Source organism: Pogoniulus pusillus, chromosome 4, assembly GCF_015220805.1.
Source record: "Pogoniulus pusillus isolate bPogPus1 chromosome 4, bPogPus1.pri, whole genome shotgun sequence".
NCBI lineage: Eukaryota > Metazoa > Chordata > Aves > Piciformes > Lybiidae > Pogoniulus > Pogoniulus pusillus.
The window spans coordinates 11,005,770-11,033,710 of NC_087267.1; the positions used below are offsets into that span (position 1 = coordinate 11,005,770).

At 39.7% G+C, this 27,941-nt stretch overlaps 1 protein-coding gene across 4 annotated transcripts in view; it reads left to right on the forward strand.

Moving 5' to 3' along the window:
* Positions 1 to 15,155: 15,155 nt before the first annotated feature.
* CNTN1 (contactin 1) overlaps positions 15,156 to 27,941 on the forward strand; it is a 249,327-nt gene continuing 236,541 nt past the window's right edge. For all 4 annotated transcript variants that reach the window (XR_010302059.1, XM_064142186.1, XM_064142187.1 and 1 more), the window contains exon 1: positions 15,156 to 15,248. The gene's annotated coding sequence lies outside the window, so the exon portion shown is untranslated. The remainder of the gene's footprint in view (positions 15,249 to 27,941) is intronic.

Below are 27,941 nucleotides of genomic sequence, written 5' to 3' on the forward strand. Positions count from 1 at the left end.
TCATCTTCAGCATCTGCTTCTGAGGCAGTCCTTGCTTACCCACACACAGACAATTTGTATGTTGCTCTAATCTATGCCAGACACTGGGCATAGACAAGCAGTGTTTTTTGTGCTCAGTCTGTTCTCTGTTCTTTTATTTGGTTTGTATTTCTACTGTGATATGAAAGATTTCATCAGCATGTGGGTTCTCTAGTTTGGAGCACCTGCTTCTTTTTTAGAAGGCAATTCAAATCATCACCATTCTCAGTGTTAACTCAAAAGAACAATAACCCTGCTTATTTACCTATTTGTGTTTGGCTTTTCGTGCCTATATTGTTTATTTATAATACGATTTTAGTCTCTGCAGTCTGGAACATACCAGTTATCTGGAGGTCACTAGAAAATAAATATGCACATTAAAAAATTGATGAATCACTTTTCCTACAGTGTTTAAAATGCTAAGCAGGAGATTAACAGCTTGAGCCATCAAACTTTTCTATGTAGGTAGTTGTGTTGATCTCAGCTGACGGCAGACCTTTGTGTGTGAGGGTCTTTTCAATCTTTGTGTGTGACAGTAATGTTAAAGTGATTTAGAAACGAATAAATTTATCCAGGAGTCTCTGAATGTCAGTGCTTAGAAGTTTACTTTAGGGAAAGACAGTTGTATTTATGATGCATTTCAGTGAAGCCACATTCACTGCATTACTGTTTAAGCTGAATACAGGTATGTAATGGTTGAGTAACAATGCCGTAGCGTTATGTGCCATATTTACAAGCCATAGTGCAAAAAAGAATGTTTGGGTTTTGGTTTGGTCCTGTCCTCCCCCTTTTTTTTTTCCCCAAGGGTTAGTAGATTTATTTTCCCTCTTAAGCAAGATTATGGGGTTTTAAATAGGAAGGAGATCCATGGGAGCTTGTTTGGGATTCAAATGTCATGATCAAAAATAGAGAAGTTTAGTAGCTGTTATGAAAGGAATAGATTAATAACTTTCTCTGTGTAGCCATGTTGAGATGAGTCTCAAGGACCTATCTACAGTCATGTTTATAATGAAACTCTAGGGACTGTTCCATAACCTCCTGTTGTTCAGAAAAAAAATTCTTCAGCCTGATTTTTCCTGGCTCCAATTTCTGAGTAATACTCATTGAATTCTCAGAAATCTTGTGATCCTTTGTTACTCCATCAGGGCACTTACTCTATTTTATATGCACAATATTTCCTGTGTAGATTTTCAGAGTTCTGTGGGGTACATGTCTAGAGAATGGTCTTTGGCCATCTTGACTGGCTTCTGTATTCTGGGTTTTCAAGTAATTGAACAATTAATCTTCTATGCATTTGAGAAAATGTCTCTGGTAGTCACAGAGTTTTCTTCTCTTTTTCTCCTGCAAGTGACTGCCTGAGAGTGACTTCAGCACTGTGCAAAGCAATAATGAGAATGGAACTTGGCAATTAAATGTTTATGCTAATTTGGGACATAGGCTGTGGCCATTAGCAGGCGATCTGACTATCACAGACAGGGAAATACAGTGGAGGCAAATGCTGAAGAGGGGTGAGGTGGAAGAGTTGGGAATTAGTCAGAATGCTTCTCCCTTCAAGGGTAAACATTCTTTGATGCAGTTGCTGAGTCCAGAGGAAAAGAAATCTCATCTTGCAGAGGAAGGCAGGGCCAAACACTCAAAAGCTGAGGCTAAACAATACACTCTGCTCTTTCTTCAATGATAAAATAGTGTTTTACTGAGCATACTGAAATAGGAAAGGCAGCTATTTTTCAACAAAATCTTAGTGCTTGAAGGGAAGTGCTCTTCCCTTTTAAATTACCTTTTTTAATGATTGAAAAGGTAATCTTATAATGAACTTCAGACACAGCAAGAACCTGACCTTAGCACTTGAACAGGAAGGCCTAAGGAAAGAAATACTATGCATTTCAGTGTAAGTGGTTGTTTCAGTTCAAAATAACCACCACTGCACTGCAGCTATGCACATAACAGTTTTAACCAATAGGCTCTTTAGCTGAAAGATATTTTACATATTAATTCTCTGTTTTTAACAGAATTTTCATGATTGTACTCCTTTCTTAGAGAGTCAATTACTTATAATTTCTACCTCCCAGTTTTATCTGCTGTTAACAGCTGTAGGAGTTGAGAGGTGAAATGAGGTCTACTCTTTACTACCTTCTCTTTAAAACACCTGCTAGTCAGCACTGCTGTGTGTCTGTTACATGGATACTGCTTGGACTCTGAAACTGACACACCAGATAGAATTTATCCTAGAAAATTAGGCTATTTGCCATGGAGAATTCCTTCTCTAAGCTGTTCATCTAGTCTGCATCTAGTCAAAGGAGGAAAAAATAGGCACCCTTAATATAGCCATCTAAAATAAGTCAAATAAATTGCATCCTAAAATTGCCTACTTTTCTCTGTTCATCTAGAATGGAGATTAGCACAAGTGGTGCAGTTGTAGACATTTATACTGTAGACATTGAGAAGGCAGGTGAGATTAATCTGGGCAATGTCTTGGAATTGTCAGAAATTCTCTGCTTCATAACTGAGAGGTTATACTATGGCCAAGCAGGCCCTAGGCAGGGCAATAAATGAAGTAACCACTGTCTGCATTATAGTATCTTCTGAAAAACAGCAGGTGCATCCATCATTATTCAGTTAATGCAGAGTAATGCAGCAAAAAAAAATCTTTTACAGCTTTAGAATACAATATTGCTATGGTCTGGACAATCTAAAAAAGGTAGTGGAGATACCTAGGACTCAGTTTTGCTACTGATTGAGGCTTTTGCTACAGGAAAACACTTTAGTTGAGATTTAGGAACCAGTAAGACAATCAATCACAGGGTTGAGGAGCTTTAAAGAGATCACCTAGTACAGCCAAATCCCTGTGCAAAATCATCTTTAGTGAGATTATTCTTGCTTTTACAAAGCTCCCAAGTTGGAGACTAGTACCTAAACTAATGCTGCCCTGTTGCAGTTTACAGATGCTTCTTTATGTCCTCTCTACTATGGGCTTGAAAAACAGGTGACCTTCTTTCTCTTCCATCATCTACTTATTAGACTGCTGTCATATCACCACCTAGTTTCCAGCTCGGTCCACTAAACAATCTTGGTTTGTCTGATTTTTCTATACAGCATGGTGACTCTTCTCAGGATGTCTCAGTTCTGCCAGCTGCTCCAGATCCACTAGCTGTTGCATATGAAACTGGGCATTGTACTGCCAGAGCTGAGTGAGGTGGAAGGACATGTGCTGCCATTTCATGTTGTTGTTTAGTAGTCTAAGTCTGATGTTAGATTTTATTGCAGCAATATTACACTTTTTGCCTGTGTTCAGGAATTATCTCAGATAACTCCCAGATCCTTTCCTACAGTGCATTGCTTTTTTCAGATTGAATCTCCACTTGTCAAGATTCCTCTTTGAACTCAAACTTGTCTTCTGGCAAGCTAGCTCTCTTCCATTTAGACCATCTTAGAAATTATTAAGCCACATAGACTCTTCTGTCACTCCCCTCAACAATGCAAATATTAAATAATACAATGCCAGGACAGGCTCCTGACAAACATCTCTCAACACACATCCCCATTTTGACTCTGAGTTCAAATAACCCTCAATATACTTTTTCAACTGGTTTTCTAGCCAGGCAATAGCATTTTTATCTAAGCCATCTTCCCCAATTTGCTCAGTCTTTCATTAGAAACCTTAAAAAATTCCTAGTACTTGGCAATTACCACCTTTTATCTGTCCACAAGATTGGTTAGCCTGTTGTTTGAGAAGATTAGACTGATCTGACACAACTTGGTCTTGACGTATCTACAGAGAAGTAGACAGGTAGGTTAACAAAAGGACTTAAGTGCCACCTAACTGTCATTTCAGATATTGAAGACCCATATCTTCAAAACTCATCACTTCTAATAATCCAAGTTCCCTGGCTTTTATGTTTCTTCTAGGAAGTATTTTCCCAAATGCCATCTGTACCCCAGTAACATTTAGTCTTAAATTTCACCAGGATTAAGAGTTTCAAATGGAAGTTATGCAGAAAATAAGATTTAATGGGAGAGAAATGAAGAAGAAATTGTATAATTCACCCAGGACAAGAGACCTTCAAGCTTTAGTCTGTATTTTTCTGTACTGTCTGTGTCTGTATTTTTCATTAGAATGTCACTGGATGAAAAGAACAGATGGATATCAGACTGAACTTAAATTTCTCTTTCTAAACTACCCTTTTAAGAGAGGAATTGAGTGTACAGCAGTGTAATGATGCAGCTTGTTGTGATTAGTCACTAAAACATTAGGAACTACCGAGGCATTAATTGTAAACTGTTATTTTGTTTGGTTGTTTTTGTTTTTTTTTTTCCCCTTGAGGTATAGCATCTGCTAAACACAAAAAGCACCAAACCACCAAGGTATAAAAGCTAATCTCACTGAATCTGTAATTTCTGACTTCACTTATTTTTATAGCCTTGTTGACATTTAATGAAATGTTATATATATAATACTGCATTTCTCTTAGAATGTTTATTTCTGATATGTTTATAGGCTTTCTTCAGTCACAGATAACTGTTAATCAAGAAGAAAAGCTTGCAAGCACCAAAGCATAAGCACAAAATGAGGTGGTGGTGATGCAATTAGACATTAATTCATATGTACAAACTAGACTGGACAAACCAAAACTAGGCTGTCTCTCTGTTTCTTACTCTATGAAAAAGTCAGTTTTGAATTAGTAATGCACCAATCCCTCAGTGCGGGAGACAGATTTTTCTCGTGGATAAGTTCAATGTCTCATCCTCTGAGCAGTTCATGTTGAATTTGAGACTGCTGCTGACACGCCCTATCTCATGCAGATTTTATGATTTGTAATAGAATGCAGCTTTTTCTTAAAGACAAATACAGAGTATTTCTACACTGCTCTGCCTTGACTCAATGTGTAAGAATTTAATTCTTCCAGTACTTCAAATCTAGACAACAGGTTCAGAGCTCTTCTAATGGCGACATGGACCATGTGATGGAAACATAGAGTCTAAGTATAAACTAACAATTCTATCACAAATAATAAAAAAGTTGAGAGGTAGATAAACAAGGCTGGATTCACACTGAGAAAAGAAAATCTGCCACTCTAATATTATAATACTGACTTTTACTCAGAATTCTAAAGATTGGAGATAAAAAAAAAAAACCACTACACTGAAAATGTGACATGCCTGTAATCCCTGTTTCCTAACTTTGAGATCATGAACCCATATTAATGTTTTATATTCAAAAGATGAGACTCATATAGTTATCACACCATGCTAGCAGAAAGTAAAGACTTCTAAAAGGAATATGAGACTGTAAATGAGCACATGGATCAGATCCACTCCTGAATAGCAGAAAACTAGACAGTTTATGTCTACTTTGAAATGCTCCATATAGCATTCAATTGTGCCACCATATGCAGCAAACCACAAAACACATCCTAATTTATACATTGGGTGAACAACAAAAAGCTTCAAGCATCGTGTATTCTGCAAAAAAGAGGAAGATCAAGAATATGACTTATACCTAGGCTAGGCATTTGAAACAGTGTGTGTAGTTGTGTACATAAAAGTATTACTTTACTGCTTGCTTCTGAAATGAAATGTGTAGTTTTTATAGCTTAGACTTGCTTGTCATGCCATATTCCACTCCGAAAAGGGTGTATTCCAGAGGATTAAGTAATACAACGGGTAGAAATACAACAGTATCTGTAATGAATGCATTATAATACCTAAAAAGAAATGAAATTTCCCAGTTCTGCAAATAGATTGTCTAGACTGGGCTTTTGACAAGAAAGGTTGGGCCAGATGTTCCTTGAGATCCCTTCTAACCTGGTATTCTATGATCTGTGAGATTCTTAAGGATGTATTTAACCTACAACAACTCTTTATTCCTTATGAAAAGTAAGGAATGTCTTTGTTTTTATTAGATTATACATACAAATGTGTATACTTGCTATATTTATTTTTAAATATCGCTGTGTTAAGAAAAACTTTTAAAGTATATCTACATTGAATGAACTATACCTTGAAACTATAAGGAAAAGATTCATATCTTGAATAAGTAGACAGTGCAAAACTGTATTCATTATATTTTAGCAGTCGTATTTTCTACATAAAAACACATACAGCATATCCTGATCATAGCACCCAAGAGGCTGGAAAGGATTTCTGGTCAACACTCCATGCTCAAGCAGGATCAGCCAGGAAAGGTTGCTGAGGGACATGTCCTGGCATTTTTTTAAAGCAGCTCCAATGATGGAGCCTCTGTGGACATCCTGTCCCACTGGTTGACCACCCTCGTGGTAAAAATGTTCAAATATTTAACATTTCTAGTGTTTAAATGTTACTCTGCTCTGGCAAGGAGTAACTCACTTGGAGTACTGTCCCCAGCTCTAGAGCCCTCAATACAAGCAGGACATGGACCTGATGGGGCAGGTCCATAGGAGGGCACAAAAATGATCGGGAGGGCCTGGAACACCTATCCTACAAGGACAGGGTGGTAGAGCTGGGGTTGTTCAGCTTAGAGTAGAGAAGGCTCTAGAGAGACCTAATAGCAGCCTTCCAGTATCTGAAGGGAGTCTAAAAGAAAGCTGGAGAGGGACTCTTTATAAAGGCCTGAAGTGATAGGATAAAGGGTAATAGTTTTAAATTAGAGAAGAGTAGATTTAGACTGGAAGTTAGGGACAAGTTGTTTACCAGGAGCATGGTGAAACACTGGAATGTGCTGCTCAGGGAGGCAGCTGAGGCCCCATCCCTGGAGATCTTCAGGGACAGCAAGTCTGGCAAGACTCTGAGCAACCTGATCTAGTGGAGGATGTCCTTGCTGACTGCATGGGGGTTGGACTGGATGACCTTTGGAAGTCCTTTCCAATCCAAACCATTCTATGATTCTATGAATTACTTGAATTTTAATACATGCTCACTGCTTCTCATCTTATTCCTGCAAAAAATAGAGATGTCTTCCTTAGCCCATATCAGATCATTTTATGTACTTATAAGACTTAAGCTTTCTCTTCCCTAACATAAAATATCTTAATCAGAATCAGAGAAAAGGAGCCATCTCTTAGGGCAGATGGTTTGGTCCCTAAATCAATTTTGTGGTCCTTAACTAGACTTGCTCCACTATGTCCATATCTCTCTTGTCCTGGAGAGCCCTTCACTGAACCCAGCACTCCAACTGTGTCTCACTACTGCTTAAAAGAAGGGACAGATCATGTCTTTGAACCTGCTGGTAATATTTTTCCTAACACAGCCCTGGATGCTGTTAGCTATCCTTGAAGCAAGGATAAACTGGTGGCTGCTGACAATTGTGTCAGATTTCCCAGCGAAAATCCTGACAGCTCCATCCTCTACTGCTGGAAATGGGATACTATTTTAACATGTTTCCAAAGATCAGAATATTTGAAACTTGAAAATTTGGAATATATTATTGAAAATAAACTACAATAGTTCAGATTGTAGTTTCTCAAAGAACCTTATGAATGCAAATTAAACTTTTACATAATCAAATTTATAATGTTTGGGGTCTTTTTTTCAGTACCTTTCTCATCAGTAATCTTGTCTAATCCAAAGCTAACATTCATTAAAATAAGTTGGGTGAAATTAATTGTAAAATGCATTAAAAATACAACTTTAAAGCAGATAAACATTTTAAAGTAACCATTTTGTTACAACCCCCATTCACTATTTTGTATCTTTTTAGAAGGAAAACAACTTGCTTGAAACGCCTTATGTGAGTGAAAAAAGTATAATCTTTTGAAGTCGAAGATCCTGATCTTTGCATTGTAAAGATTAGTCCTTTATTAGACGATCTTGACTGCTGAGCAACCAATTTGTGTCAGTCCCATGAGAATTGTTTAGGTTTAGTTGTATATTGCTGAGAGGATTAAAAACATTTTTGAGCTCTAAAAGAAGACTGTCCTGGATGAAAATTAGGACATAGTCCTTTTCATTACTTTCTTCCTGATGAAAACTGTTCTAAATCTGTTTGTCTCTATCTGTATCTACCTATATGCACACAAAATCAAAGTAAGGTGAACAAACATTTCAGAGAAGACGGTTTGAGAGTGTTAGCCTGAATTATCAGCATTGTCACTTACACTGTAGGTGTAAGATAGGAGCATGCTTTGGAGAATGTACATTGCTCATATAAAAGCTCAATACAGTCACACAATGTACAGTCTTATCAGGACCGAAGGAAAGATGTAGTACAACTGATGAACCTGATAAAGCTGGGGTTAGACCATCTAAGATAGAACGTCAAGAAAACAAAATGTGATGCTTAAGCTGGGTTGTTCTGCTCATGAAATAAGAAATAGAGGTATTTTGATACTACTCCAAACTCCTTACCACCAGTGTATAACTTTGATACTCCATATCTCCTGTACCAATTATCGTGAGGCAAATGTGTCAGGGTTGTGCTGGTAAGCAGTAAGCTTGGCTTTGTTTTTCCCACCAAACTGATAATTGTGGTTGTTTTAAGATATTTGAATGGTGAATCTTCTCGCAGTGCCTCTGCAAGCACTGCAGTCTTCCAGCTTCCACACAGTTCTGTCAATATTCCCCAGCTGAAGCCAACAGCAGTTAACAAGGAAACCACCTGTTACTGACCTTAATGGCAACTAACAGCACTGATAACAGTAGCCACATAATTTTTCGCTTTTATTTCTTCCTCACATTTTCTCCCACAGACAGGCGCTTCTGTACCTTGTCAGTCTGATTTCATATAAGGTTTAGGAAACAATAAAGGTTAAATCCCACACTGCTAATATGTGATGACTAGCAGACTAGTATGAATAAAAATAAATATGCTAAGAATCCAAAACATCTATCACATTTTAGTGGGAAATATCCAATAGTTTATGCTAAGTACTTAACAGCTAAACACCTGCTGTGACTGAGAGCCTTCGATTAGAAATGCTCCTTCTCAAAGAGCTGCTGAAAATATCATCAAAGAATAGTTCAATAATCTCCAGAAAGCTGGATCATATTGTAGGTTCTACAGATATTTGAACCATACTGCACAGCAGTTCTCCTTTGAAGTAAATGAATGCTTTCTTTTCATGTATGAACTAAAATTTTATTTTAAAATGGAAACAAAAAGCAACATACAAATATGCATTATATGTATCTTCAAAAATGATGCTGAAAACATAGCAAAATCCAAAGGTCAAAGTAAAGATTGTGTGCCTTATTACTGAAGTTTGAATTAAGTGATTTTCTTTGAAATCTGTGCATTTTCTTGTAATACCTTTATGCTGTACAATTTCAAACGGCAGAAAGTCCTTACAACAAATTAGCAAGATAGGACAACTAAACTCCATACCTTTTCACACGTTATGTGCAAGCCACTTCAGTTTTGGTTGTTCTTTTTCCTTAAGAAAGCAGATGTGTTCTTCATTCTCCATTCAGCAAGTTAGAAGTATCAGCCTTAAGCCTGATTTTGGGGAATCTTTTCTATCTTCACACTTCCCTGTAAAGAATAGGGAAAATATTTAGTATTCCTGAAGAAAAAATAAATCGGTAAGTAAAAAAATAACCAGGCTCTTTTGAGATGAATATCTAGTTGCTGAGATATTTGCAGTGTATTTAGGAATTTCCATGTCATTTTCTATCTCAGCTGTGTACACTGAAGAGAATACAATCTTTCCCTATTTGTGTTTTTTGAAGAAAACTTTCAAAGCCAGAAATCTCAAAGAACCTTTAAGAGCTGCATTCACTGGCACAATGAAAACAGAACATGGACTTCATATTTAACATCACTTAGCTGTAAATTACCCCTGAACTGATTGATTGGTAAGACTATAAGGAAACTCAGGAGGAGCAGGGAAGTCATTCTGCCCCTGTACTCTGCACTGGTTAGATCACATCTTGAGTACTGTGTTCAGTTCTGGGCCCCTCAGTTTAGGAGGGACATTGAGATGCTTGAGCGTGTCCAGAGAAGGGCGACGAGGCTGGTGAGAGGCCTTGAGCACAGCCCTACGAGGAGAGGCTGAGGGAGCTGGGATTGTTTAGCCTGGAGAAGAGGAGGCTCAGGGGTGACCTTATTGCTGTCTACAACTACCTGAGGGGTGTTGTGGCCAGGAGGAGGTTGCTCTCTTCTCTCAGGTGGCCAGCACCAGAACAAGAGGACACAGCCTCAGGCTGCACCAGGGGAAATTTAGGCTCGAGGTGAGGAGAAAGTTTTTCATTGAGAGAGTCACTGGACACTGGAATGGGCTGCCTGGGGAGGTGGTGGAGTCGCCATCCCTGGAGCTGATCAAGGCAAGATTGGACGTGGCACTTGGTGCCATGGTCTGGCCTTGAGCTCTGTGGTAAAGGGTTGGACTTGATGATCTGTGAGGTCTCTTCCAACCCTGATGATACTGTGAAACATGGCAGAGATGGTGTAACATATATATTCACCTTTTATGTTGAATAGGACAGGAATTTACACAAAAAAAACCCCCAACAAGCTCATGTAAAGGTTCGCATAGTATATGAGCATGGTGACAAAATTAAGGTAACAATTCTGAAAGACTTGCAACTGTGGTTAAGTATTAGTATTCTTGATGGGTAGTATTTATGCAGATTTTCTCATACACTTAAGGAAAACTAAAACATCTTCCCAATGAGAACTGCCAGTCAGCTGCTCATGACGTGATCATCTCTCACCTGGACAAAATGAGTAATTGTGGGCATGAACAGCTATTATGATGTGTAAGAAATAGCCAATATAGGACCACATAACTTGCTTTCTACACATATGTATATTTAGGGTTTCTCCTTCATTTTGTTGTGAGAAGGTTGTGATTTCATGAGTTTAAGTAACTCCATAGATTTGGTTATATGCAATGGAATATGGACTGGGCTGCTCAGAAAGTGCAGTTTTGATTCAGGAGAAAATCTGGACAAATCTGCTTCATTTAAACTGGCACATTATCTCTCTTATAGTATAAAGCTGAGATCCTTGTGATAGCTTATAGAGAAAACAGTTTCATAGGAAAGTTAAACATTTTAATTTTGGGGACTAGATTCACAGGAAATTTGAGATGTGCTTGCTGGAAGGAACAGGTAATTTTATATTCACCCGCTGCTACTTAAATCTCGGTGTAATTTAGGATAATCAAATGCCCAAAGTTAGAAGATGACGACTGGTATATAGATGTTGCAGTACCAGTCAGTGATCAACAGAGTGTAAACATACCCTTGATTTCTCTCCTGATGCAGTTGTCAGAGTATTTTTGTTTGTGGAGAAAAATCTGTCTGAGCTCATTAGAAGTCCCTAATTCTGTACTTCTGCATTTTCAAAAGTGTCTGAGTAGTTTTCCAGAAACATTGGAATCATGACAGACCAGGCACAGAAAACAATAGCCTCAATGATTAAACTACAAGCTATTGAAAACAGGCTTGTAAGACATAGAAGCTAATTTCAACCTTAACTCTTGCCATATGCTCTATTTTAAGCTCTGTAACGAAAATTACCTTTCTGGTATGCTTCATTCACTTTGGAGAGTTTGGAATAAAGCAAAAGCACTATTCAGCTTGATGGTGTATGGCTCTGAAACTCTTATTTAAAAAAAAAAGTTAATATCATGGGAAATTATTTGCATCATTTGGGAGCAATGAAAAGGATCTTGCATGCATCAGTTTCATGGGTGATGCGCTTGGGATATAGTCAGAGTTAAAATTATCTCTGCAAATATACATATGGAATTCAAATAACTATGGATTTTTAAACAGATTACTAACACTGTTAGCCTTCTCACAGCAGCATAGCTGCAGCAAGATTTTTCAAAAAAAGAGTATTCAAGCTCTTTTAATGCATTACCCTCAACCAGGTAAGCTTCCACAGCAGCAGAGCTGGAGGACAAATTGTACCTTTTTCAGTAAAACTTGCAGTTGGAATGCGATTTCCATTCTTTGCTTTATTCCAAGGCAGCACTGGAGCATGGAGTAACATATGGTCATTTCTGTATGTTTACAAGAAAAATCATTTTTTCAAATAAACAGCCATTAGCAAAACAATAGGGGCTTCTAATCTTATTAATCCTCTAAAAGATTGCTGAGACTGGGTAGGGGTACATAAAGCTCATGCTGGCCTCTGTCTCCATTTTATTATAATAACAGAAAGCTGTTGCCCCTGATCCATATTCCCCTACCCCCACCTCCTTTTATGTGGATGCTGTGAGTGTTGTAGGAAATACAAAGGTCGGTCAGTGGTTGCTGTTCCTCTGCAAGTGCTGCAGGTTGCAGCTGTGCCTCTTTCATCCTTACAGCTCGGTCTTAAATGACTTGTGCTTACTTACAGGGAGCAAATCCTCACAAGAATCAAGTACCTAGGGATCTAGGTATGTGCATGAGCTACACATACAGATAGCACAAGCTTTACGCTATAACAGCCGATGATCATAAATGAGCAAGGTGCTGAATACACTCTGCTTTTGGCGTGTTCTCTGCTCCTGTTTTGCTTTGCTAACTCCCTGGATCCAGTGAAAGACGCTTGAATCAACCAAAAGGAGTCAGGAATGTTCTGTGCAGTGCAGAGACACCCACTGGTGTATTTAAGCAAAAAAAAAACCAACCTCCCCTGCTTCAAAAGGTGTATGACAGCCATCTTAACTTCTGGCAATGAAACTGGAAACAGAAATTACTGAACATTAAACATCCTTCAGACAGTATCCTAAAAATTAAATATGCCGTGGCACCTGTACTGTACATTTGAGGGAACATACTGAGTACCCTACCATTTGCTTCAGCAAATCATCCTAAAATTGGCCTTTGTGATTTAGTGCTTTTAGCTGCAAAATGCACCCTAAGGCAATTTTGGACTCAAACACCATTCAGAGCAGTTCTAAAACCCTGACAGGAGCTGGAACGATTTTATGGTCCTCAGTCTAAGAATGTAGCTAAAAACTGCAGCTCAGGTGAGGTCTGTGCCAGACTGTCAGACCTCACTAGTATTTTAAATGCCTTCTGTTCTGCTACTATATGCTGATTGCCAGTATGTATAATCTCACCTGTTCTCTGCTATCCCTTCTTTATTTTTTTTCCCCTGCACCTTTGGGACCACCCATTTTTCTCTCTGGCACGCAGCTTCTCCCCCTGTTGCTTTGAGAGCACACCCACTGTGACAGGTCTTCTCTTCTGTGTGTTTGTGTCCACATACAATGCTCAGTATTGGATTAAGACACAGGAATTAAAGACCCAAGCCTAAATCTCCAACTCTGGAATGATTAAATGAAAATCTGCTAGGTTGTTTTTTTCATGAACTATCTTTTTTTATCCTTGAACAACAAGCTTCTGACCCATATGGTTGCAGGACTATGATCTCACTATAATTGACATAACAATATTTGCTGCAGTCTGCAGACTGTAGAGCCAGGTCAGTGGTATCCTGTATTTTACCAGAGGAGGCAGTTAAACATCTTTCAGATGTGCAAGAATCACCCAACACAATGGCCACAAGCAAAGGAGTCCTGACATTTCCTCCTGCCTCCTCTTACCTCAAGTTACTGTAAAAAAATACTCCAGGTACCTCGCTATGGCGAAGACCTGATTTGTCCTTAGAGCAAACGCATGTACTTTCGTATTAGTCTGAACAGAAAGGATTTATCATGGAGCAATGAGGGGGTTCAGGCCATGAAGCTGAGGGCCTTAACCTAGCTGAAGGTTTTTGTTCTGGTCCTTGCTGCCTTCTAGGTGGCATAACCTATTCAAATGTAATCATGCTCTGGCATATAGTGACTGTGTGTTATCTGTCACTCACGGTAAATATAAAGTGCCATAGTTGTAGACCCTGCTCCTCCCCAAAGGTGTGTTTCACATACAGTGGGAAGCAATGTCTCATAATTTTGCGGGTTCCATGTTCCTCATGAGTTCTTCTTACAGTAGCCATCAGAAATTTGGAGGCTTGCAACTCCCCAGTGGATTTCTCCGCTCCTTCCTCTCCTCCAAGCAGATACGCAATATGCAGCAAGCCCCACACTTATTTTTGGACAGTGCACCTTCTTGTCTGTGGAATCATACAGCCCTTTCATTTTTTCCTTCTGAGAGTGTTGATTTCTGCAGCAATTTACAACATAGTAAATACCCCAGGATTTGGGCTGAAGGGAGAGGTAGAGGCTTTAAAAAATAACTATCCAGCCTTTGTGGTAAAGAATAGTCATTCCAAACCATGATCTTGCATGTAAGATGCAAAATCCAGGACATAAACAGAGGCTTATGGAAAACCCTGTAATTCCAAAATTATTCTGATTCGAGAGGAGCATGTTAAGGGAAAGTTTGACCCCGGCTTTGTTTGGCACATCTCTCAAGAATTTCAAGCATAACGCCTCTTGCCCAGTTACACCCTTGAGGTCCGTCTCGTCTCTTTGCCTCTTTTCCTGCTCTCAGGGGATGTGGGAGCAGACGAGGCGCACAGCCCGACTATAGACCCCAGCTTCGTTTGGGCTTCACCCTCTCCTCGGGCATGAGCAGAGTGGCGCGCCTATGCTTGAGGGTGGGTGCGAACGTGGGCGTGAGACAGTGGATGCTGCACATGCTCACTGGACAGCGCGGAATGCTGCTTGGCCCGCAGTCGTGTGTCACAACAAGTGGGATAGGCATGACAGAGAGACGCTGGGAAATCCCCGCGCTCCGGGTACTGCTCACCTTCACCCCTCCTAGTCTGACGGGACGACCCTCCCGCTGCCTCTCACCTAGCTCCGCCACTCATCCAGACCATGCACCCCTCGCAGCAAGGAATGCAGACTGCTACGCCCTTCGCCCGCCTCGCCTCACCTCACCTTCTCCCCACGGGCCTCCTGACTCTGCTTTCACCACGCTCCATTCCGCTGCTCCCCTCCCTTCCCAGTACCCACGGCTCTCTTCGCAGCACTCCGCCTTGACCTCTTTCCCCTCCCCATCCTCCCTTCCTTTCTTCACCATCCTTCCCCGCCGCTCCCTGCCTTCCCCACCTTGCTCGCCCCTCACCTCTCCCTCGGCCGCTCCTAGCTCTCCCCTCACCACAGCGCCCGCTCGCGCGCGCGCACGAGTGACATCACCCTTGTCCAATCAGCCGCCGCCGCTCCCCGCGCCCCGCTCGGCCCCGTCAGCCCCGATTGCGGCGGCGGGGGGGCGCGCGGGCGGCTGTCAGGCGGGCGCGCGGGCGGCGGGCCGTGCCGTGCCGTGCCGAGCCGAGCCGAGCCGAGCCTTGTCATCCCATCCCGTCCCAGGTGTGCGCAGCTGAGACGTGACGCCGCAGGGTGACAGCGCGGCTGAGCGACTGCACAGCACAGGTAGGGCAGGGCTCTCTCTGGAGCAGGTGCGGCGGTGTGCACCCCGCCCGCTTTGCGCACCGGTGTCCCGCTGTAGAAGCGCGAGTAAGAGCCGCCGCCGCAGCGCTGCCTCCTGTGAGGAGAGAGGGCAGCCCGCGGCAGTGGGTGTTCCCGGGGAGGGGACGCTGCTGCAGGCAGTTTGCACGGGCGGGTGCCCCGCCGCGGCAGGGTGTCAACTTTCGTGGTGTGGCCAGAGGAGCCGGAGCAGGTGTGAGGTAGCGGCTGGCCGCGGCCCTTCGCCTCGCGACTGAGCGGCGGGAGAGCCTCGAGCTCTTCCAGGGCGCGCGGTGGGGCCCGCTCCCATGAGGCGGCTGGGGGCGGCAGCCGTAACGCCGCACGGAAAGCCGGGCGGGGGGGAAGAAGGCGGAGACGCCCCCCCTCCCCCCCAGTACATTGCCCCCGAGACTGGGATTATTCGAACCCCCGGGCTGCTGAAAGTGGGACGCTTTCCCTGCGTAATCCTGTCTCCAGTGCCGTCCCTTTTCGGGCTTGGTGCGGGGAGAGAGAGGCGGGCTGCCGTGTGTCCGTGCTGCGGCTGCCGCGCTGCCCGTTGGAGAGGCGGGGGGAGGGTGTCGCAGGGGAAACCCAATTTTCGGTGTCGTCTCTAGCGCTTGCCGGCGCGCGTAGGAATTTTGGCAGCGTGTGGCGAACTGCATCCGTGCTGTGTTCTCACAGCGCATCGTTTCAGCACCGGTGCTGCTGTGCGGACTGGCTTACCAGAGCAGACTGCGCACCCACAGGCAGCCTGGCTCCGTCTCATTTACTTGTCGGCGTTTTGGGTGTATTTAATAGCGGCTAATGAAAAAACTGATTATTTTTTTCATTGCACCTGCATGCAGTAAAAATAACAGTGTTTCACTTGGTTTGCCCCTTGTAAAATGCTAGTTGTGCTGCTTTTTCCGTGTCAATTTTTTTGTAAACGGCAGTAATTCAGACTGGTTGTAGTAACACCTGCTGGTGAGAACAGAAACACCACTTGAGGACATTGCCATTGCTGAGCTCTGCTTTAAGTCACCTGGAGGGGGTGAGCTGCAGACTGAGGAGTTCTTTAGAAATTCCATCTGCTTTATGAAGCACTATTTAATTCTGCCTGTAAAACCTACTGGAGATTATCTATACAGTTAATCAGCTATGGTCCATTTAGTAATGAATGTAAACTTTAACCTGTGAGCTGAGAAGGTTTTCAGTGGTTACTGAACTAAAGCCCATAACAAAGTATTTGGAGTGGTCTGTAATTTTTTTTTTGTTTTTAAAAAGCATTATGTAATTACTGGTGTGTACATCCTAGGCAAAGAATTGCCTAAAACTGCAGCCACCTCTGCAGATAACACACTATATATATGTGTGTGTGTATAAAATTACATGTAACCCAGTAAAAGTAATTATCAGAGAACGGAATAGAACTCAAGTTATAAGAATTCTTAGTTTTTATCTTCTGCTGTTAGCAACTTTTAAATGTCTTTCTTGCAGATACTGTACAGTTCTTGCAGTGCAGATACTGTACAAATTCCTATAAAAGGGTGATCATTGTCCCACGCCTTAAAAAACATAAAAATAGACTGAAGTCCCTTTAATAACAGCTTTTTTTAATGTTCCAGAAGCCTGTTGCTAGTATGGATCTTTTGTTTGTTATCTTACCTTTGAATATGTATTATCAGCATCAGTTACTTAGTTGGCATTCCGTAAAAATATTCCATATCTACCCCTAAACGTGACAGAATGTAAAATACTTCTGTCCTTGTCCATGTTTGTGTTATTTACGGCACTGTTCTAAATGAAGAGGAGATTTCTAGTTCTACTTCTGGCAGACATCAAAAAGTAGTGCAGCCTCAACACAGCTGCATGATAAGGCAAAAACTTAATTGATTTCATAGAATCTTAAATCAAGTATCTTAAACACCATCTGTAGATGTAATCCCATATGAATTATGGAGCAAAGAATTTATAAATGTGGTTTTGAGAATGTCTTTCTGATACTGTCTTAACTAGGCAATCATAGTACTTTTTTTCTGTGGGGACCCTGTCTCAGGTACTGCACAGGGTGGATGGAGCTTACTTAATGCAGTTTGGTACTTTTCATTGATCACTATGCAAACCCCTGATTTATTTAATATGCTTACACAGTCTACATTACTAAGATGGATTTTGAAGACAGAACTGATAGCATCTGTATGTTGTTTTTTTTTAAGTGCATATCACTACATGCCTCACAAGTAATTAGTAGTATATCAAATGCTACCTAATGTAAAACAAGACTTTTACATATGGGGAACACAGGCACAAAGTGGGTGAAGTGGGAAGTATTGACTCTTTTTTGATGTCCAATTTGATATTGGTACAATTTTTATAAATATGTTTGCTCAAAGCTATGGCTGCTGCTGCTGCTGCTTTCAGTAATAGTCCTGAGTAGTCCACACATCTGTGAATGCTACTGCAAAGTATATTGAAAAAGAAGAATTCACAATTAATTACAAACTATGGAAATTTGGGGTGAAATGGAGTGTATGACAATAAGAGAAGTGGAGGAAACTACAAAAGGCAGGATTTCAGTCTATGAAAGCCATTGTGTATTACAGAGCATATTTCTACAAGCGCCTCATTCACCACATATTCTTCAGTAGATAAGATGTAAGTCCTACCTGCATTGAATTCTGTATTATCTTTGGTGTATGTTTGTCTTTTGTGCTAAATGAGGCAAAGTAACTTTGAAGAAGTTGTAAATGTGTATTTAAATACTGTGTAAAAATGTACACGCTCAAAGGCTCTGAATTATAGTTGCACAGAGAATAGCATTCTTCATTTTGTAGCTTTTGAGTGGTTGGCTTAGTACCCTTTGTAATATTCTTTCATGCTGTTCCGAGGTAAAAAATGTTCATACATATCCCATAAACTGCCTGAAAATGTAGAAAATTAAACTTAAGGGGATTAAAAAAGAAAAAAAATCAACTCTCAAAGTAAGTTTTATTATTGTGTTACTGTATTGGACCCACAGTGGTTGTCAACAGATTGGAAAAGCTGAAACCTTTGAGAAAGCTGCTGAACTTCTAGCGTTATGAATTGCATTATGAGAGTGCTGTCCCAGTGATAAAGCAGAATGGCATGTTTTGAAAGTGGCGAAAGACTCAAGTCCTCCCTGTTCTAGGCTTTGGAGAGGATGTATTATGGCAGATGGGGGTTCTCTTGCCTGTCCTCTGCAAGCACAGCCCTTTTCACTTTGTCCTTTATACATGTCTTCTAATGACAGTCTTGTTATCCTCCTATAGCCAGTCTCAGTCTTCATTGTTTAAGCATTGCTTGTTCTGACAATTCAAAAATTGTCTCAGTTTTCCATAGCTATTCCTGTCTCTCTTGTCTTTTCCCTTTTAGCATTCTTTCAATTTTCTTTATTTCCCTGGAGCTTCTTCTTGGTCTGCTGCAGCAGTCCAATCTAGTGGTGTTCTCAGTCTTCAGGCACATTGTCTATGCTTTTACCAAACATTCATGTCAAATTTTACTCCTCTTCATACACCATAAAGTGACTACTATTCTGCACTGAAAAAACACAGTGCTTTCTTAAAAGGTGGTAAGATTTTGGTACATTTCTAAAGATATAGGACATACAGCATTAACTCAGAGCTTCCCTATGCTGGTGGCTTCAAAACATAGTAACAGAAAAAGAAATCATGTGTTCCTTTTAAAAATAGAACTCTTGAATGAATTTTTCAGTGAGTTATGCAAGTATGTGTTTTTATACATGCACAGGCAGAAAGCAGAGATGGACAGGATGCTTATTTTGCCAAAGTTGTAAGTAATAGTAAACATTAGAAATGCTGAACAACTTAAAAATAGTCTTAGTTATGAGAAGACACCAGCAGTTCTGACTGGGGCATATATTGCAATTTTGCTTAATCTTTTTAAGTTCTGGTCCTTTCTGTGCCCCAGAACTAACGATTTTGGTTTGTCTATAATAGTTGGTGGTTTTTTTTTTTCACTTAAGTATTTATTTCACAGCTACTTTAGAGAAATATTTTCAAAAATAAGATTTAATTGTTGCATTGAATTGAGATCTGAATAAAACTGACCGGTGAAGTTATCTTTGCAGCACAGTATTTTGTTTACATGAGATCATCCATTTGATGAGATTAAAATACTATTTGCAATAATTTAACATCTCTCATGTCTGAAATGAGAGGCATGGATGTGTTATTGTTTGTACCACAGACTGAATATTACTAGTGAGAAACAATATATAAAAACATTTTCATATCTGTTGAATCTTCTTAAGAGTTCATATAAGCAGTGCAGTGTTGCAGACATAAATACACATATCTGACAAGTTCCTTGCTTGCCTTTATGTAATACTTTTATAATTAACATACAGTGGTCAGATTATGTATTGTTCCCATGGAAAACTTGTAGCACAGAGATCATGATTTAGTCATGAGATGGGATTTTTAAAAGTAGTTTTACTGGAAAATTTCTGCTTTAACAGACATACTTCACTTTTTTTCCTGTTTTAGCGAATTATTTGAATACAAATGTAACTAATTTGCTGTTGATTCCTGGTCAAGCCAGTATTCGAAGTTACTAGGCACATACTTGAATGTACTGCTGTGTTAGTTTCTGCCTTAATCTGAGTAATGTGCTTCATCTTAACAACTGTTTAATTTAATTTATTTGCAAAACTCAAGGAACGATGTTAGAATCATAGAATCAGCCAAGCATTGGAACAGATTACTTGAAGAGGCGGTGCAGTTGCCCTCCTTTTGAAGTTTTCAAAACTTGGATAAATCCCCCAGCACCCTGATCTGATGTCTTAGCTGACCCTGCTTTGAGTAGGAGTTTGGGCTAGAAACCTTTTGACATCCCTTAAAACATGAATTATCCTATGGCAGTCAGTCTCTGTAAGGGGGAAACATCAATATACAGTCTGATAAGTACTTTTTGATAGAGAAAGGAGAGGTATGCCAATGGGCAAGTGTTAAATGTCAAAATGAAATATTTAATGTCACAAACAGAATCCCCTTTTTTACTTTTTCATTGGTAACAGCATTTAAATGTGCTGCTGGATTTGCTATGTGCATTAAGTAGGTTTGATATTGTATTATAGGTTGGTTTTATGGAAGATAACAGGATTTGAGATCTTGGTCAGTTAACACTGATCTGTTGTAATGAGTTGAGTATTTGAATAATGATACCTCATAAGTTTCATTGGAAGAAGGAATCTGTTTATTAATACACCTGGTTTATACTACGAAGCTTCTATTGTGAAAGGAAATCTCAAACAATCTGAATGTAATTATTTAAAACAAAGATGCTGATAAGTGGAACAGGTTGTTAATGTTGTCATAATATACCTAATGTGCTAATCTTTTGGGCAATGATCAGTGCTTGCTGAATGAGGGTGATAACTTGGTGTTTGACTTCAACCAGGGGGATGAGACAACCAAAATGAATGGTTCTGGCACTTTACCTGCAGTGAATGTAAGATTTACCACGACTTGGAAAGAAGGCCATGTGATTTTTAAAATTCTGTAAACTCAACTGATAAATTTTTGAGTGCCTGCTTATAATTCAACCAATACATGATACAGTATTAAATATGTAGTTCTTTTTGAAAGCTGTCTTGATTTTATTATTATTGTATCCCCTTTCAAATGCAGCTTTTTCACTTTGGCTGTTCTTCAGGCTTTTCATATCCAAGCCTAATTTCCAAATAATTAGTTTACTTTCTTGTGTGAGAAAAGTGACACAGCCTTATACCCTAAATATTTCTTAATGAAGACTTCCTTCTAGATAACCCCATTTTTAACCAGGGTGCTTTCTTTCAAACTTGCAATAAAGCTGACTTTGTTTTGATTGACAAAACAATTGTCTGTCTCTAATACTGGTAAATCTAAAATAAAATTGAAAAAATTAAATGTCTCAGCATTTTGAGGAGCAAACCTGATTATTCTTTTACTAGTCATTATTAGTGAGCTTTTAAAAGTGTCTAATGACCTTTTGATATGGCTTGCTGTTTATGGAAATTAGAAGACTCACTGCTGTTGCTAGTAGTACCTTTTAAAGTGTTGAGTTTTTTTCACTACGAACATTTTTGAGCAAAGAGAAGTTGTAAGGATTAAAATAAACGAGAAAGAGCAATTAGAAATACACATTTTTAATTTTTCTGTATTTCTTCCTGTAAAGAATGAGACTATTACTCTTTTGTACTATTGCCAGAAACCTAGCTGCCCTTTCATCAGCTGTCGATGAAGTTTAGTTCTCTGGCAAAAATGAACTTAGGAGTTTTGAAGTGTTTCCACTTAGATTTTTGTTATAAAGGAGCTCTTAAGGAACACCGGGTGCTCTTGAAATAAGTCTTTGGAAGCCAGGCATTCTGAAGTACTCCTTTTTTTCCTTTTCACTTTCTGAACTCTCTTTACTTTTGGTTTTTTTTTAATATACCTTTTCCTTCTGACTTTTCCTGGCCCTGTAATTTTTCAAAGTATTTTACCATGCTAATGTTATGAAAAAAATATTCAGCTCAGTCACTTTCACTAGGTGTGACAATGCTATGCCTGGAAAAGGCATGATCAGGCTAATCACAATGGCAAGATTAGTCTACAGCTGGACCGTAATATACGTTTTCAACTAAAGGCTGACAAATGTGAAATTCAGCATTATCTGAGCATAGAAAAATATGTATGCATTTCTTTCTGATAGCTTTCATGTGTTGCTTGATGCTTTATGTAATACACAAGAACTGTGCCAGCTACTGCTAAAGAACTCCACTAAGGTACTGCTAAAGAACTCCACTAACGCATAACTAGCAGAATAGTGCCAGTGCTGACTGCTTTTCTGAACTACTAGGGTGATAACTCAGTTGTATTTTGTTTAAACGTCTTCCATTTCAGTTTTACATTAGGTCTTGTCTGATGTTTAGGGGTTTGTTGTAGTTTTGGGGTGTATTCAAGTCAGTGTAGTGAAGGCTTATCTCAGAATTACTAAGAGAATGCTGATTAAGTTCTTTGGCCCATCATCATAATTCATTGGCTTTTTTTATTTTTTGGTGCTGATATACCTCACTGAAAAGTAGATTTTTGCAAAGCTTCTGATGCTTTAACTGAAAGATTACCGTCTATGGTAGATAATTTCTATCACAACCAATTTATTGAAAAAAATCTTACTTTTTGTGAACAACTTATTTGTATAAGCATAGCATAGTTATAAACGATTCATTTTGTTTTAAGTAGCTGGCATTCACAAAAAAAAGAACTTGGAAGTCATTGACAAAACCTAATTAGTAGTATTTTTAGATTGCATAATGAAAAAAATACATAGCTGTCTTATTTGCTGATCTTACCTTATTCAGTCACCATTACGTTAACATGTATTTATATATATATATGCAAACATATCTGTGTTGCACTTTTTTGGTGGTTTGTTTGTTTTGGTTTTATGTTTTTGACTTTTTTCCTTTTTGTTTGCTCCGATGCACTATTTGTCTGAAGGTAGTAGACTGAAGTAGAAAGCTCTCTTCAATAAATGCCTCAAAAATAACAAAATAAAAGAGAATTATCTTTTTAAGGTTTTTAATAAAGTAGTTTAGAAGTTACCAATTGCACTGTTAAAATGTAAAACACATAAAAATGTAATGTTAAAATATACTTGCATTGTATTACTGAGATTAACAAGAAAGCAAAGTATGCTTGGTAACGGATACATTTTATTCTTCAGGGGACCTTCTGTCAATATGCATGAAAAATGATTCATTAATTGATGAGTTTTCTTGAACTGAAGTGTTTCTCCCAGTTACTTCTTGGAGAAGTCATAGTGAATATGAATTGGGAATAAAACCATTGCAAGCTCTCCCTCTGGGATAGTAGAGTAATTGTTTGAAAAATATTAAACAGCTTTTGGTTTTTATTGTGATGGTGATTTTGTTAGTTTTGAATACTTGAGATGACTAAAGGGTTTTGAACGTAATATGCTTGGTTGCATCTTCATTACCAGCAGTGTGATTTTTGGGGCTTGAAAAATGGTATGTCTGAGAAGCCTAATTTGCACTTAGCTGTATAGGTGTGATACATAAAAAAATAAATATGACGAAGCCAAGCCTTCTGTTGTTGAAATGGGGAGTTTTGAATCTGCTGCTGAGAGTGGCAGTCCTACAGAAGCTTAAAGTCATAATGGAAGTTTTGTAGCTAAAACAGCCCCAGGTTTGAAATAAAGCACAGCTGTTCCCATTTCCGCTTGCATTCTTTTATTGTAGTATGTTCTGTGGGTTCTCTACAGACCAGCTGACCCAGTCTTAAATGTGGTTGAAATATAAAACCTGTTTTGTCTCATTTCCATGAGATCTTATTTGAAGTCTTCAAAAGATACAAGTACTTTTCTTGTCAGTGTAATTAACTCCAGTGTGTTCTATCTGAAATTACAGCAGCTTCATGTAATTCAGACATTGTCTATATATGTATACTGGAAAGAATCATAGAGCTTTACAAGATCACAGAATGTCAGGGGTTGGAAGGGACCCAAGGAGATCATCGAGTCCAACCCTCCTGCCAGAGCAGGACCATACAATCTAGCTCAGGTCACAGAGGAATGCATCCAGATAGACCTTGAAAGTCTCCAGAGAAGGAGATTGCACAGCCTCTCTGGGAAGCCTGTTCCAGTGTTCTGTGACCCTTACAGTAAAGAAGTTCTCCCGTATGTTGAGGTGGAAACTTTTGTGCTGTAACTTACATCTGTTGTTCTTGTCCTGTCACAGGGAACAAGTGTGAAGAGCCTGTCCTGCCCCTCCTGACACCCAGCCCTTAGATATTTATTAAATTCCCTCTCAGTCTTCTGTTCTCCAGACTAAAAAGCCCCAGGTCCCTCAGCCTCTCCTCATAAGCCATGCCCTCCAGTCCCCTAATCTTCCTTGTAGCTCTCCACTGGACCCTCTCCAGCAGGTCTCTGTCCCTCGTAAACTGAGGAGTCCAAAACTGAATGCAGTATTCAAGATGAGGTCTCACCGGGGCAGAGTAGAGGGGAAGGAGAACCTCCCTTGATCTGCTGGACACACTCTTCTTAATACACCCCAGGACCCCATTGGCCTTCTTGGCCACAAGGGCACATTGCTGTGCCATGGCTAACTTGTTATCCACCAGCACTTCCAGGTCCCTCTCCACAGGGCTGCTCTCCAGCAGATCACCTCCCAGCCTGTACTGGTGCAGTTTACTATTCCTCCCCAGGTGTAAGACTCTGCACTTGTCCTTCTTGAACCTCATTTGGTTCCTCTGTGCCCAGCTCTCCAGTCTGTCCAAGTCTTGCTGGATTGCTGCACAGCCTTTAACTGTTTCAGCCGAGCCTCCCAGTTGGTGTCATCAGCAAACTTGCTGAGCAGACACTCTGTGCTCTCATCAATGTCATTGATGAAGATGTCGAACAGGACTGGACCCAGCACTGATCCCTGGGTGACTCCACTGGTTACAGCTCTCTAGCTGAACCTGGCACCATTGATCACCACTCTTTGAACTCTATCTTATAACCAGTTCCTAATCCACCTCACTGTCTCCTCTTGCATGTCACACTTCCTGAGCTTGCTCACTAGAGTATCATGGGAGACAGTGTCAAAGGCCTTGCTAAGGTCAAGGAAGACTACATCCACTGGTCTCCCTGAATCTACCCATTCAGTTACAGCATCATAGAATGCTGTCAGGTCAGTCAAGCATGACTTCCCCTTGCTAAATCTGTGCTGACTACTTCTGATAACCTTCTTCACTTCCACGTGTCTTGAGATGCCCTCCAAAAGGAGCTGCCTCATCGTTTTTCCAGGGATGGGAGTGAGGCTGACTGGTTGATAGTTCCCTGGAACCTTTTCCTTGCCATTTCTGAAGACTGGAGTGACATTGGCTCTCCTCCAGTCCTCAGACACCTCTTCTGTCTGCCATGATTTGGCAAAAGTGATGGAGAGTGTCAGAGTGATAACAGGCAGTTCTCTCAGCACCCTTGGGTGCATCTCATCAGGGCTCATGGACTTGTGAATGTTCAATTTGTGTAATTGATCCCTAACCCGATCTGCACTGACAAGTGGGGAGCATTCCAGGCTTCTTCTTCATCTAGGGTCTGGAGTCACCATCCCTGGAGGTGTTCAAAAAAAGACTGGATGAGGCACTTAGTGCAATGGTCTAGGTGATTGGACAGGGATGGGTGATAGTTTGGACTGGATGATCTTGGAGGTCTCTTCCAACCTGATTGATTCTATGATTCAATGAGAACAGATCACAATTTACTATCATGTTATTCGTTAATACTATTAAGGCATTCACAGTATTTCATGTAACGGAACTAATCAGATTTCAGTTGTTAAATACACATTCTCAGTAGTTTTTTGGTTTGTCACTTTATTTTACTCATGTAAAAGTTTTGTCAGAACACAAAATTTAGTCAGGGCTTTTCAGAGTTAAATATGGATAAATTTAAACATGAGGATTTTTTACTAGGTGTTATCATTAGGTCTTTAATCTTTATCATCAAGACACAAGCTTTGGGCTAGACTGGGTACACTCTGGCTGAAGGTACCTGTCTTAGTATAGAATAACAATATTTAGATCGTTGGAGCAACCTCACAGAACATAGACACTTGTGCTTTTAAACAGTCCTTCATAGTGTTGCTAAGCAGTTATGTTTTCGGATTTATGTCTCTTAATCTATAGTTATTTGTGCACCTAAAAAAAATGTCAGTGTGTGCATGTGGCTAGTACTGTGAAATGTTATTTAATCTTATTGGCAAATAGCAGCATTTTCAGTTGCTGCATATATTAGTGGTGTTTGTTCTCATGCTTGTCTCTGAGTTTATGACCCGCTAAAACCTGTGAACCTGTTTTTCATTTTGGGTGTTTCTGTCATTTTCCCTTGAAAGTTCTCATGATGGCCTAGGGAGAACCCTTACCCCTAGGAGTAGGGCATGATGAGAAGGTGAGTCAGATAAAGTCATAGTGAGAACACTTACCTAGCCTGTTCTGTGCTTCAGTCTACAGTTGCCTGCTTAAGCTGAGAGTCACATCAATGTTTTAAAATAAATAGCATGGTTTTGCTCTAGTCTGGATTAGGACAACTCATAAATTTGTCTGAATGTCTCAACAGTAGAGTCATCTGAGACAGATTTCAGGAAGTAGTGGGAATGCAACCAGTTCTTATGTTCCTGCAGTTATCATGTTAGGCTCTAAAAGATTCTTCCAATTTGGAACATAGTTACCTGGGAAATTATCTGTCTGCTAGACATAGGTGTCTTTCAGACTTCATTCTCATGGAAGGCACCCAAAAATATGAAGTGGTGACTTGATCTGTGGACATGTTGGTGTTAATTGAATGGTTAACTGCAGAACAGCAGCATCTTGGAATGCTTGCCTGGCCAAGATTATGGGCTTCTACTGATCCCAGGACATAATATGGAATCCTGATACTTAATTTATAATTTGAGGATTGTAATATGATGGTAAGCCTGCCATCTCTCAAAATTCCTACAAAAATAAAGATGAAGACAGCTGTGATACCACAGGATAGATTTTCCTTATAAAGTACAGGAGAATATAATCAAACAAAATTGCTAATCTTCTATTTTAAACAGTTTTATTTGTAGCTCTTCTTACATTTCTACATTATGTTTTCAAATGAAGATTAATTTTCTTATTTGGGATGCTGCACACATTCTTGCATGCATTTGTAACTCACTAGATGTAGCAGCCACTTCTGAGGGAAGAATCATAGTCTGTAAATTAATTTATATTTTATTTGGTGTGTTGAAAGATCCCTATCTTGAAAGATGAACCTTTAAGGTACAGTTTTGCTTCATTGCATGTAGATATGCAGAAACATTTGTGTTTCTGTTTTTCAGCTAGTCAAACCTAGAAGGCTTCCTTAGAAGACAGCTGAAAGCAATGAAGGAGGAATTCTTTATAGATCAGTTTCTTAAATTTGCACAATTTTAGGAATATTATATTTATGGTTTAACAGTCACAAATAATGTAAATTCTTGGTGTTTTTAATTTTTATTTTCCTTTGTTAATTCTGATTGCAGAGGCATATATAAACATTATATATGTCTCTTTTTTTCTCTGCTGGTCTAGTGACAGTTGGCAGGTGCTAGCTTCAAATAAGTGGGAGTTGTAAGTTTCAAATCTTGGGAATTCACATAGAAGTTGGGTAAGGAAATTGCTTCCTTCTCTTATGTTACAATGCGGTCTTTTAAAGAAAGACTCAGTTTTCTCAAACAAAGTGTGCATATGTTTAGGCAGCATGAGGAAGAAGTGCTTATCCTCAGAATGGCATGTGTTTGCTGAATCAGCTGAGTCAATAACTCAGTCTCTCAAATAGTTTTGAAAACTGGTCTGAGAATGTTTGAAAGTTAGAGCAGGTGCCAGTTGGGTAGAACATTAAGGGTACCTGCGTGAAACAAGTGGCAAAAGATAATCCTGTAGAAAATAAATATAAGCTGTCAGTTTGCGGTTACACAGTTTCCTTTTCTATTGCAAGGTGTTTCTATTGATATGATGATTTGTTAGGAATGTGCTTATAAATTAATTTTAATGGAAGAAACAGTTCTGTACAAACAAGGTCAGTTAAGTAGGTGTATAAACCTCATGAAAGAGTGGAAAATTAAAATGGTGCAGTTAAAAAAATCAAGGTATGTGCAAAAAACAGGAATAT